Genomic DNA, 12204 nt, shown 5'->3' on the forward strand with positions numbered 1-12204 from the left:
AAATTGACGAAGTGGACGAAGTGGAGGAAGTGGACGAAGTTGGTGCAATGGACGAACTGGACGAAGTTGATGAAGTGGACGAAGTGGTGGAAGTGGAGGAAGTGGACGAAGGGGAAAAAGTGGATGAAGGAGAAGAAGAAGAAGAAGAAGAAGAAGAAGAAGAAGAAGAAGAAGAAGAAGACGAGGAAGAAGTGGAAGAAGTGGACGAAGTTGACAAAGTGGACAAAGTGGAGGAAGTGGAGGAAGTGGAGGAAGTGGAGGAAGTGGACGAAGTGCACGAGGTTGACGAAGTGGACGAAGTGCACGAGGTTGACGAAGTGGACGAAGTGGACAAAGTGGAGAAAGTTGACGAAGTGGACGAAGTTGACGAAGTTGACGAAGTTGACGAAGCGGAGGAAGTGGAGGAAGGGGACTAAGTGGAGGAAGTGGGGGAAGTGCAGGAAGTGGAGGAAGTTGAAGAAGTGGACGATGTTGACGAAGTGGAGGAAGCGGAGGAAGTGGACGAAGTTGAAGAAGTAGACGAAGTGGGCGAAGTCGACGAAGTGGACGAAGTTGACAAAGTGGACAAAGTGGAGGAAGTGGAGGAAGTGGAGGATGTTGAGGAAGTTGGTGAAGTGGACGAAGTGGACGAAGTTGACGAAGTGGACGAAGTTGACGAAGTGGAGGAAGTGGAGGAAGTGGAGGAAGTGGAGGAAGTGGAGGAAGTGGACAAAGTGGACGAAGTTGGTGAAATAGACGAAGTGGACGAAGTTGATGAAGTGGACGAACTGGAGGAAGTGGTGGAAGTGGAGGAAGTGGACGAAGTGGACGAAGGGGAAAAAGTGGATGAGGGAGAAGAAGAAGAAGAAGAAGAAGAAGAAGAAGAAGACGAGGAAGAAGTGGAAGAAGTGGAAGAAGTGGAAGAAGTGGAAGAAATGGAAGAAGTGGACGAAGTGGAAGAAGTTGACGAAGTTGACGATGTGGAGGAAGTGGAGGATGTGGAAGAAGTTGAGGAAGTGGAGGAAGTTGAGGAAGTTGAAGAAGTGGCTGAAGGGGACGAAGTGGACGAACTGGACGATGTTGACGAAGTGGACGAAGTTGACGAAGTGGACAAAGTGGACGAAGTGGACGAAGTGGACGAAGTGCACGAAATGGACGAAGTGGAGGAAGTGGAGGAAGTGGAGCAAGTGGACGAATTTGACGCAGTTGACGAAGTGGAGGAAGTGGAGGAAGTGGACTAAGTGGGCTAAGTCGACGAAGTTGACGAAGTGGACGAAGTAGAGGAAAAGGAGGAAGTGGAGGAAGTGGAGGAAGTGCACGAAGTGGACAAAGTTGACGAAGTTCACGAAGTGGACGAAGTGGAGGAAGTGAACGAAGTGGAGGAAGTGGAGGAAGTTCAGGAAGTGGAGGAAGTGGAGGAAGTGGACGAAGTGGAGGAAGTGGAGGAACGGAAGGAGGTGGACTAAGTGAACGAATTTGACGAAGTGGAGGACGTGGGTGAAGTGGAGGAAGTGGTAGAAGTGCAGGAAGTGGAGGAAGTTGAAGAAGTTGACGAAGTGGAGGAAGTGGACGAAGTTGAGGAAGTGGACGAAGTTGACGAAGTTGAGGAAGTGGACGAAGCGGACGAAGTGGAGGAAGTGGACGAAGTGGACGAAGGGGAAAAAGTGGATGAAGAAGAAGAAGAAGAAGAAGAAGAAGAAGAAGAGGAAGAAGAAGAGGAAGAACTGGAAGAAGTAGAAGAAGTGGAAGAAGTGGAAGAAATCGAAGAAGTGGACGAAGTGGAAGAAGTTGACGAATTTGACGAAGTGGAGGAAGTTGACGAAGTGGACGAAGTGCACGAGGTTAACGAAGTGGAAGAAGTGGACAAAGTGGAGAAAGTTGACGAAGTTGACGAATGTGACGAAGTTGACGAAGCGGGGGAAGTGGAGGAAGGGGACTAAGTGGAGGAAGTGGGGGAAGTGCAGGAAGTGGAGGAAGTTGAAGAAGTGGACCATGTTGACGAAGTGGAGGAAGTAGAGGAAGTGGAGGAAGTGGACGAAGTTGAAGAAGTAGACAAAGTGGACGAAGTTGAAGAAGTAGACAAAGTGGACGAAGTTGACAAAGTGGAGGAAGTGGAGGAAGTGGAGGAAGTTGAGGAAGTTGGTGAATTTGACGAAGTGGACGAAGTGGACGAAGTTGACGAAGTGGACGAAGTTGAGGAAGTGGAGGAAGTGGATAAAGTAAACGAAGGGGAAAAAGTGGATGAAAGAGAAGAAGAAGAAGAAGAAGAAGAAGAAGAAGAAGAAGAAGAAGACGACGAAGAAGAAGAAGAAGAAGAAGAAGAAGACGAGGAAGAAGTGGAAGAGGTGGAAGAAGTGGAACTAGTGGAACAAATGGACGAAGTTGAAGAAGTTGACGAATTTGACGAAGTGGAGGAAGTTGACGAAGTGGACGAAGTAGACGAAGTGGACGAAATTGACGAAGTGGACGAAGTGGAGGAAGTGGACGAAGTTGGTGCAATGGACGAACTGGACGAAGTTGATGAAGTGGACGAAGTGGTGGAAGTGGAGGAAGTGGACGAAGGGGAAAAAGTGGATGAAGGAGAAGAAGAAGAAGAAGAAGAAGAAGAAGAAGAAGAAGAAGAAGAAGACGAGGAAGAAGTGGAAGAAGTGGACGAAGTTGACAAAGTGGACAAAGTGGAGGAAGTGGAGGAAGTGGAGGAAGTGGAGGAAGTGGACGAAGTGCACGAGGTTGACGAAGTGGACGAAGTGCACGAGGTTGACGAAGTGGACGAAGTGGACAAAGTGGAGAAAGTTGACGAAGTGGACGAAGTTGACGAAGTTGACGAAGAGGAGGAAGTGGAGGAAGGGGACTAAGTGGAGGAAGTGGGGGAAGTGCAGGAAGTGGAGGAAGTTGAAGAAGTGGACGATGTTGACGAAGTGGAGGAAGCGGAGGAAGTGGACGAAGTTGAAGAAGTAGACGAAGTGGGCGAAGTCGACGAAGTGGACGAAGTTGACAAAGTGGACAAAGTGGAGGAAGTGGAGGAAGTGGAGGATGTTGAGGAAGTTGGTGAAGTGGACGAAGTGGACGAAGTTGACGAAGTGGACGAAGTTGACGAAGTGGAGGAAGTGGAGGAAGTGGAGGAAGTGGAGGAAGTGGAGGAAGTGGACGAAGGGGAAAAAGTGGATGAAGCAGAAGAAGAAGAAGAAGAAGAAGAAGAAGAAGACGAAGAAGAGGAAGAACCGGAAGAAGTGGAAGAAGTGGAAGAAGTGGAAGAAGTGGAAGAAATTGAAGAAGTGGACGAAGTGGAAGAAGTTGACGAATTTGACGAAGTGGAGGAAGTTCACGAAGTTGAAGAAGTGCACGAAGTGGACAAAGTGCACGAGGTTGAGGAAGTGGACGAAGTGGACAAAGTGGACGAAGTTGACGAAGTGGACGAAGTTGACGTAGTTGGCGAAGTGGACGAAGTTGACATAGTTGACGAAGTGGACGAAGTAGACGAAGTGGAAGAAGTTGACGAAGTGGAGGAAGTGGAGGAAGCAGAGGAAGTGGACTAAGTGGACGAAGTTGACGAAGTGGCCGAAGTGGAGGAAGTGGAGGAAGTTGACGAAGTGGACGAAGTGGACGAAGTGGACGAAGAGGACGAAGTGGACGAAGTGGACGAAGTGGAGGACGTGGGTGAAGTGGAGGAAGTGGGGGAAGTTGAAGAAATGGACGAAGTGGAAGAAGTGGAAGAAGTGGAAGAAGTTGACGAATTTGACGAAGTGGAGGAAGTTGACGAAGTGGATGAAGTTAAGGAAGTTGACGAAGTTGACGAAGTGGAGGAAGTGGACGAAATTGACGAAGTGGACGAAGTGGACGAAGCGGAGGAAGTGGAGAAAGTGGAGGAAGTGGACTAAGTGGACGAATTGGAGGAAGTGGAGGCAGGGGAGGAAGTGGAGGAAGAGTACGAAGTGGAGGAAGTGGACGAAGTGAACGAAGTGGACGAAGTGGACGAAGTTGACGAAGTTGACGAAGCGGACGAAGCGGACGAAGCGGACGAAGCGGACGAAGCGGACGAAGCGGACGAAGCGGACGAAGCGGACGAAGTGGACGAAGTGGCCGAAGTGGAGGAAGTGAAGGAAGTTGACTAAGTGGACGAATTGGATGAAGTTGAGGAAATGGAGGAAGTGGAGGAAGTTGAGGAAGTGGAGGAAGTGGAGGAAGTTGGTGAAGTGGACGAAGTGGACGAAGTGGACGAAGTGGCCGAAGTGGAGGACGTGAACGAAGTGGACTAAGTGGACTAAGTGGACGAATTGGATGAAGTTGACGAAGTGGAGGAAGTGGAAGAAGTGGACGAAGTGGAGGAAGTGGCCTAAGGAAACGAAGTTGACGAAGTGGAGGAAGTGGAGGAAGTGGACGAAATAGAGGAAGTGGACGAAGTGGAAGAAGTAGACGAAGTTGATGAAGAAGAAGAAGTTGACGAAGTGGACGAAGTGGACGAAGTGGACGAAGAGGAAGAGGTGGACGAAGTGGACGAACAAAGTGGACGAAGTTGACGAAGTGGAGGAAGTTGACGAGGTAGACGAAGTGGAGGAAGTGGAGGAGGTGGACTAAGTGGACGAAGTGGACGAAGTTGACGAAGATGACGAAGTGGACAATGTGGATGAAGTGGAGGAAGCCGAGGAAGCGGAGGAAGTGGACGAAGTTGAAGAAGTGGACGAAGTTGACGAAGTAGACGAAGTTGACGAAGTGGACGAAGTTGACGAAGTTGACGAAGTGGACAAAGTGGAGGAAGTAGACGAAGTGGCGAAAGTTGGTGAAGTGGACGAATTGGACGAAGTGGACGAAGTGGAGGAAGTGGACAAAGTAAACGAAGGGGAAAAAGTGGATGAAGGAGAAGAAGAAGAAGAAGAAGAAGAAGAAGAAGAAGAAGAAGACAAGGAAGAAGTGGAAGGAGTGGACGAAGTGGAAGAAGTTCACGAATTTGACGAAGTGGAGGAAGTTGACGAAGTGGACGAAGTGGACGAAGTTGGTGAAGTGGACGAAGTGCACGAAGTTGACGAAGTCGACGAAGTGGAGTAAGTTGACGAAGTGGACGAAGTGGAGGAAGTGGACGTAGTGGACGAAGGGGAAAAAGTGGATGAAGGAGAAGAAGAAGAAGAAGAAGAAGAAGAAGAAGAAGAAGAAGATGAAGACGAGGAAGAAGTGGAAGAAGTGGAAGAAGTGGAAGAAGTGGAAGAAGTGGAAGAAATGGACGAAGTGGAAGAAGTGGAAGAAGTTGACGAAGTGGACGAAGATGACGAAGTTGACGATGTGGAGGAAGTGGAGGATGTGGAAGAAGTTGACGAAGTGGACGAAGTTGACGAAGTTGAAGAAGTGGTTGAAGTTGACGAAGTGGACGAAGTGGACGATGTTGAAGGAGTGGACGAAGTTGACGAAGTGGACGAAGTGGACGAAGTGGACGAAGTGGACGAAGTGGACGAAGTGGACGAAGTGGACGAAATGGACGAAGTGTACGAACTGGACGAAATGGATGAAGTGGAGGAAGTGGACGAAGTGGAGGAAGTGGACGAATTTGACGCAGTTGACGAAGTGAAGGAAGTGGAGGAAGTGGACTAAGTGGACCAAGTTGACGAAGTTGACGAAGTGGACGAAGTAGAGGAAGTTGAGGAAGTGGAGGAAGTGGAGGAAGTGGACGAAGTGGAGGAAGTGGACGAAGTTCACGAAGAGGACGAAGTGGAGGAAGTGAACGAAGTGGACGAAGTTGACAAAGTGGACGAAGTGGAGGAAGCGAAGGAAGTGGACTAAGTGGACTAAGTGGACGAAGTTGATGTAGTTGATGAAGTGGACGAAGTGGAGGAAGCGGGGGAAGTGGACTAAGTGGACGAAGTTGGCGAAGTGAAGGAAGTGGAGGAAGTTGAGGAAGTGGAGGAATTGACGAAGTGGAGGAAGTGAAGGAAGTGGACTAAGGGAACGAATTTGACAAAGTGGAGGACGTGGGTGAAGTGGAGGAAGTGGGGGAAGTGCAGGAAGTGGAGGAAGTTGAAGAAGTGGACAATGTGGACGAATTAGAGGAAGTGGAGGAAGCGGAGGAAGTGGACGAAGTTGAAGAAGTAGACGTAGTGGACGAAACCGACGAAGTGGACGAAGATGACAAAGTGGAGGAAGTGGAGGATGTGGAGGAAGTGGAGGAAGTAGAGGAAGTTGAGGAAGTTGGTGACATGGACGAAGTGGACGAAGTGGACGAAATTGACGAAGTGGACGAAGTTGACGAAGTGGAGGAAGTGGACGAAGTGGAGGAAGTGGAGGAAGTGGACGAGGTGGACGAAGGGGAAAAGGTGGATGAAGGAGAAGAAGAAGAAGAAGAAGAAGAAGAAGAAGAAGAGGAAGAACTGGAAGAAGTGGAAGAAGTGAAAGAAGTGGAAGAAGTGGAAGAAGTGGAAGAAGTGGAAGAAATGGAAGAAGTGGACCAAGTGGAAGAAGTGTACGAATTTGACAAAGTGGAGGAAGTTGACGAAGTGGACGAAGTGCACGAGGTTGACGAAGTGAACGAAGTGGACAAAGTGGACGAAGTTGACGAAGTGGACGAAGTTGACGAAGTTGACGAAGCGGAGGAAGTGGAGGAAGGGGACTAAGTGGACGAATTTGACGAACTGGAGGACGTGGGTGAAGTGGAGGAAGTGGGGGAAGTGCAGCAAGTGGAGGAAGTTGAAGAAGTGGACGATGTGGACGAAGTCGACGAAGTTGACAAAGTGGACAAAGTGGACGAAGTGGAGGAAGTGGAGGAAGTGGAGGAAGTGGAGGAAGTTCAGGAAGTTGGTGAAGTGGACGAAGTAGACGAAGTTGACAAAGTGGACAAAGTTGACGAAGTGGAGGAGGTGGAGGAAGTGGAGGAAGTGCAGGAAGTGGACGAAGTGGACTAAGTGGACGAATTGAACGAAGTGGAGGACGTGGAGGAAGTGGACGAAGTGGAGGAAGCGGAGGAAGTGGACTAAGTGGACGAAGTTGACCAAGTGGCCGAAGTGGACGAAGTGAAGGAAGTGCACTAAGTGGACGAATTGGACGAAGTGGAGGACGTGGGTGAAGTGGAGGAAGTGGAGGAAGTTGAAGAAGTGGACGATGTGGACGAAGTGGTGGAAGTGGACGAAGTGGAAGAACTAGACGAAGTGGGCGAAGTGGACGAAGTGGACGAAGGGGAAAAAGTGGATGAAGGAGAAGAAGAAGAAGAAGAAGAAGAATAAGAAAATGAAGAAGAAGAAGAAGAGGAAGAAGTGGAAGAAGTGGAAGAAATGGACGAAGTGGACGAAGTCGAAGAATTTGACGAATTTGACGAAGTGGAGGAAGTTGACGAAGTGGAGGAAGTTGACGAAGTGGACGAAGTTGACGAAGTGGACGAAGTTGACGAAGTTGACGAAGTGGACGAAGTGGACGAATTTGACGAAGTTGACAAAGTGGACGAAGTGGACGAAGTGGAGGAAGTGGAAGAAGTGGAGGAAATGAAGGAAGTGGACTAAGTGGATGAATTGGACGAACTGGAGGACATCGAGGAAGTGGAGGTAGTGGAGGAAGTTGACTAAGCGGACGAAGTTGACGAAGTGGACGAAGAGGACGAAGTGGACGATGTGGACGAAGTTGAAGAAGTGGACGATGTGGACGAAGTGGAGGAAGCGGAGGAAGTGGACGACGTTGAAGAAGTAGACCAAATGGAGGAAGTTTGACGAAGTTGACAAAGTGGACAAAGTGTAGGAAGTGGAGGAAGTGGAGGAAGTGGAGGAAGTTCGTGAAGTGGACGAAGTGGACGAAGTAGACGAAGTTGACGAAGTGGACGAAGTTGACGAAGTGGACGAAGTTGACGAAGTGGACGAAGTTGACGAAGTGGAGGAAGTGGAGGAAGTGGACGAAGTGGACGAAGTGGACGAAGGGGAAAAAGTGCATGAAGGAAAAGAAGAAGAAGAAGAAGAGGAAGAAGTGGAAGAAGTGGAAGAAATGGAAGAAGTGGACGAAGTGGAAGAAGTTGACAAATTTGACGAAGTGGAGGAAGTTGACGAAGTGGACGAAGTGAACGATGTGGACGAAGTGCACGAGGTTGACGAAGTGGAGGAAGTGGAGGAAGTGGACGAAGTTGACGAAGTGGACGAAGTGGATGAAGTGGACGAAGTGGACGAAGTTGACAAAGTTGACGAAGTTGACGTAGTTGACGAAGTGGACGAAGTTGACGTAGTTGACGAAGTGGACGAAGTTGACATAGTTGACGAAGTGGCCGAAGTGGAGGAAGTGTACGAAGTGGAGAAAGTGGACGAAGTGAAGGAAGTGGACTAAGTGGACGAATTGGACGAAGTGGAGGACGTGGATGAAGTGGAGGAAGTGGAGGAAGTGGACTAAGTGGTCGAAGTTGACGAAGTTGACGAAGTGGACGAAGTGCAGCAAGTGGAGGAAGTCAACGATGTAAAGGAAGTGGACGAAGATGACGAAGATTACGAAGTTGACGAAGTTGTCGAAGTGGAGGAAGTGGACGAAGTGGACGAAGAGGACGAAGTGGACAAAATTGACGAAGAGGACGAAGTGGACGAAGTTGACGAAGTGTACGAACGAAGTTGACGAAGTTGACGATGTGGACGAAGTGGAGGAAGTGGAGGAAGTGGAGGAAGTTCAGGAAGTTGACGAACTGGAGCAAGTGGAGAAAGTCGACGAAGTAGAGGAAGTAGACGAAGTAGACGAATTTGACCTAGATTACGAAGTTGACGAAGTTGACGAAGTTGACGAAGTTGTTGAAGTGGACAAAGTGGATGAAGTATACGAAGTGGACGAAGAGGACGAAGTGGACGAAGTTGACGAAGTGGACGAACGAAGTGGACGAAGTTCACGAACTTGACGAAGTGGAAGAAGTTGACGAAGTGGACGAAGTGGAGGAAGTAGAGGAAGTGGACTAATTGGACGAAGTGGACGAAGTTGACGATGTGGACGAAGTGGAGGAAGTGGAGGAAGTGGAAGAAGTTGAGGAAGTGGAGGAAGCTGAGGAAGTGGTTGAAGTTGACGAAGTAGACGAAATTGAAGAAGTGGACCAAGTGGAGGAAGTGGACGAAGTGGACGAAGTGGACGAAATCGACAAAGTGGAGGAAGTGGACGAAGTGGACGAATTTGACGCAGTTGACGAAGTGCAGGAACTGGAGGAAGTGGAAGAAGTGGAGTAAGTGGACTAAGTCGACGAAGTTGACAAGGTGGACGAAGTAGAGGAACTGGAGGAAGTGGAGGAAGTGGAGGAAGTGGAGGAAGTGGAGGAAGTGGAGGAAGTGTAGGAAGTGGAGGAAGTGGACGAAGTGGAGTAAGTGGACGAATTTGACGCAATTGACAAAGTGCAGGAACTGGAGGAAGTTGAGGAAGTGGAGGAAGTGGACTAAGTGGACTAAGTCTAAGAAGATGACGAAGTGGACGAAGTTGACGAAGTGGACGAAGTGGACGAAGTGGACGAAGTGGACGAAGTTGACGAAGTTGACGAAGTGGACGAAGTTGACGAAGTGGACGAAGGGGACGAAGTTGACGAGGTTGACAAAGTCGACGAAATTGACGTAGTTGACGAAGTGGACGAAGTTGACGTAGTGGACAAAGTTGACGAAGTGGACGAAGTGGAGGAAGCGGAGGAAGTGGACTAAGGGGACGCAATTGACGAAGTGGACGAAGTGGAGGAAGTGGAGGAAGTGGAGGAAGTTGACGAAGTGGAGGAAGTGGACGAAGTTGACGAAGTGGACGAAGGGGACGAAGTGGATGAAGTTGACGAAGTTGACGAAGTGGAGGAAGCGGAGGAAGTGGACGAAGTGGAGGAAGTGGACGAAGTGGACGAAGTGGAGTAAGTGGACGAATTTGACGCAGTTGACGAAGTGCATGAACTGGAGGAAGTTGAGGAAGTGGAAGAAATGGACTAAGTGGACTAAGTCGACGAAGTTGACGTAGTTGACAAAGTGGACGAAGTGGATGAAGTGGAGGAAGCGGAGGAAGTGGACTAAGTTGACGAAGTTGACGAAGTGGAGGAAGTGGAGGAAGTGGAGGAAGTGGAGGAAGTGGACGAAGTGGAGGAAGTGAAGGAAGTGGACTAAGTGGACGAAGTGGACGAAGTGGACGAAGTGGACGAAGTGGACGAAGTGGACGAAGTGGACGAAGTGGACGAAGTGGACGAAGTGGAGGAAGTGGACGAAGTGGACGAAGTTGACGAAGGTGACGAAGTTGACGAAGTGGACGAAGTGGACGAAGTGGAAGAAGTTGACGAAGTGGACAAATTTGAAGAAGTTGACGAAGTGGAGGAAGTGGAGGAAGTTGACGAAGTGGAGGAAGTTGACGAAGTGGAGGAAGTGGACGAAGTGGACGAAGTGGACGAAGTGGAGGAAGTTGACGAAGTGGACGAAGTTGACGAAGTGGACGAAGTTGACGAAGTTGACGAAGTGGATGAAGTGGACGAATTTGACGAAGTTGACAAAGTGGACGAAGTGGACGAAGTGGAGGAAGTGGAAGAAGTGGAGGAAATGAAGGAAGTGGACTAAGTGGACTGATGAACCAATATTTTCCTCACTTCACTTAGTTTAATGTGCTAGAATTAGTCGGGGAATTATGCTTAAACGTCCGGTATTTTCCTGTTTTTCCTAATTGTGCTTAATTTGATCGGAAATTCTTATTTTAACTAATTTGAATTATCTGAGCTTATTATTTTGCATTATTAATTACGGGAAAATTTTGGATAACTTTTTGGGACATTTGAAAGCTAAATGAGAAATGGCAATTGAGCCAATGCATCTTAGCCATTTTTTATTTTCGCTGGCTGCCGCGTGAATGTTGTGTCAACTTGTGTGTCTTCGTTTGAGTTCAATTCTTATCCGTTTTCCATGCAATTTTTTTTCATAGTTTCGTCTAGATGTCTATTTTAACGTATAGTTTTTACTTTGTTCAAATTCGTTCTGTGCTGTTCCCAGTATTTATTTTACTCTCATATGTCAGTCCAGTGATTACTGTTTGAGTGATTTCTAATCTGTTTGCATTGTTTGCTTGCTGTTTAGTAATTGTGGTGGCTGGAATTGATCATTGGACGATGCTAAGACCTTCCAACACTCTTAAACAAGGCATACAATAGCTTGGATTTATTGGATAGCAAAGAAAAAAAAAGAAAGCAGCCACATTCACGGTCCAGCAGAGGAAGTGGCTTTCATTTTTCCAGAACTTGGTTTATGCACCTTTGGAGCTTGATTCCAGCAAGCACCGTCCAGTGGAGAAGGTGGATCTGTTTTAGTGAAGTAAAGAAAGGAGGGGGTGCAGGAAGAAAAAAAGAAAGAAGCTACACTGCATTGATTCATTTTGTGTTGAATAGAAAAAGATGTGCAGACTATGAAGCTCCGTGCTCTTTCACTACACACATAGAAGCTTTTGGATTTGGACTTTTAATTGGGAAATGGAGTGTGGCAGCATGTTAGAAGCACACGGCTCTTGTGCTCATGTCCAAAAACGTGGGCCCATGAAATTGATGAATAAAGAATGGATGGGGCTGCACGTGAAAGAGGGAGAACATGTCATTCACTTCATGAATTTTAAGAAGCAAAATTGGCTTGGAATCATCACACCACACAGCCTAGGCAACCAGCTGTCAAGGAATCTTCTTTCTCTTTTAAAGTAAAGGACACCAATGGAGGGGGGCCACGTGGAGAGAAGAGGTGTGAATTTATTTTTCTGGGGGTGCACTCGGTAATTAAGCTGGAAGCACATCACGCCCTTAGTCCAATTCACGCGGAGATGGAGTGTGCGGACTTGATTATGGGAGATGTTTCTTTACCTTGAGGAGGCACGCGTCCCAAAATGCACACTCCAGCCAGCACTTCACGCATTCAGCAAACTTGAGGTGTGATAAGAAAAAGCACGGGAATGAGTTGGAGATGAAGCAAAGCCACAGTCCAGCAGATGGGGGCCCAGCAAATTAAAATTGAAGCGCGCTGGATGAGAGGAGAAAAGTGGGCTATCCACGTGAGGTCCAAGAGCATTGAAGAGGCACCACGGTTCAAGCACACAGCTCACGGACAACTCAGCTGATTCACTTGGCACAACAGCAGCAGCAGCACGCAGAATGCACGGGTTGTATCCAGCAAAGATGGAGGTGCACGAAGAAGCCAAGGAGGAAGTGACACACGTTCAGCACCTGGACCCAGCCGCAACCTAGGAGGAGGCACATTTAAGTTCACATTTTGGCTTGAAGGGAGAAGGGGGGAGAGCGCTGTTACATTGGAGGATCTT

Source organism: Vigna umbellata, chromosome 4, assembly GCF_029865625.1.
Source record: "Vigna umbellata cultivar VRB3 chromosome 4, Vumbellata_1.0, whole genome shotgun sequence".
In the NCBI taxonomy this organism is placed as follows: domain Eukaryota; kingdom Viridiplantae; phylum Streptophyta; class Magnoliopsida; order Fabales; family Fabaceae; genus Vigna; species Vigna umbellata.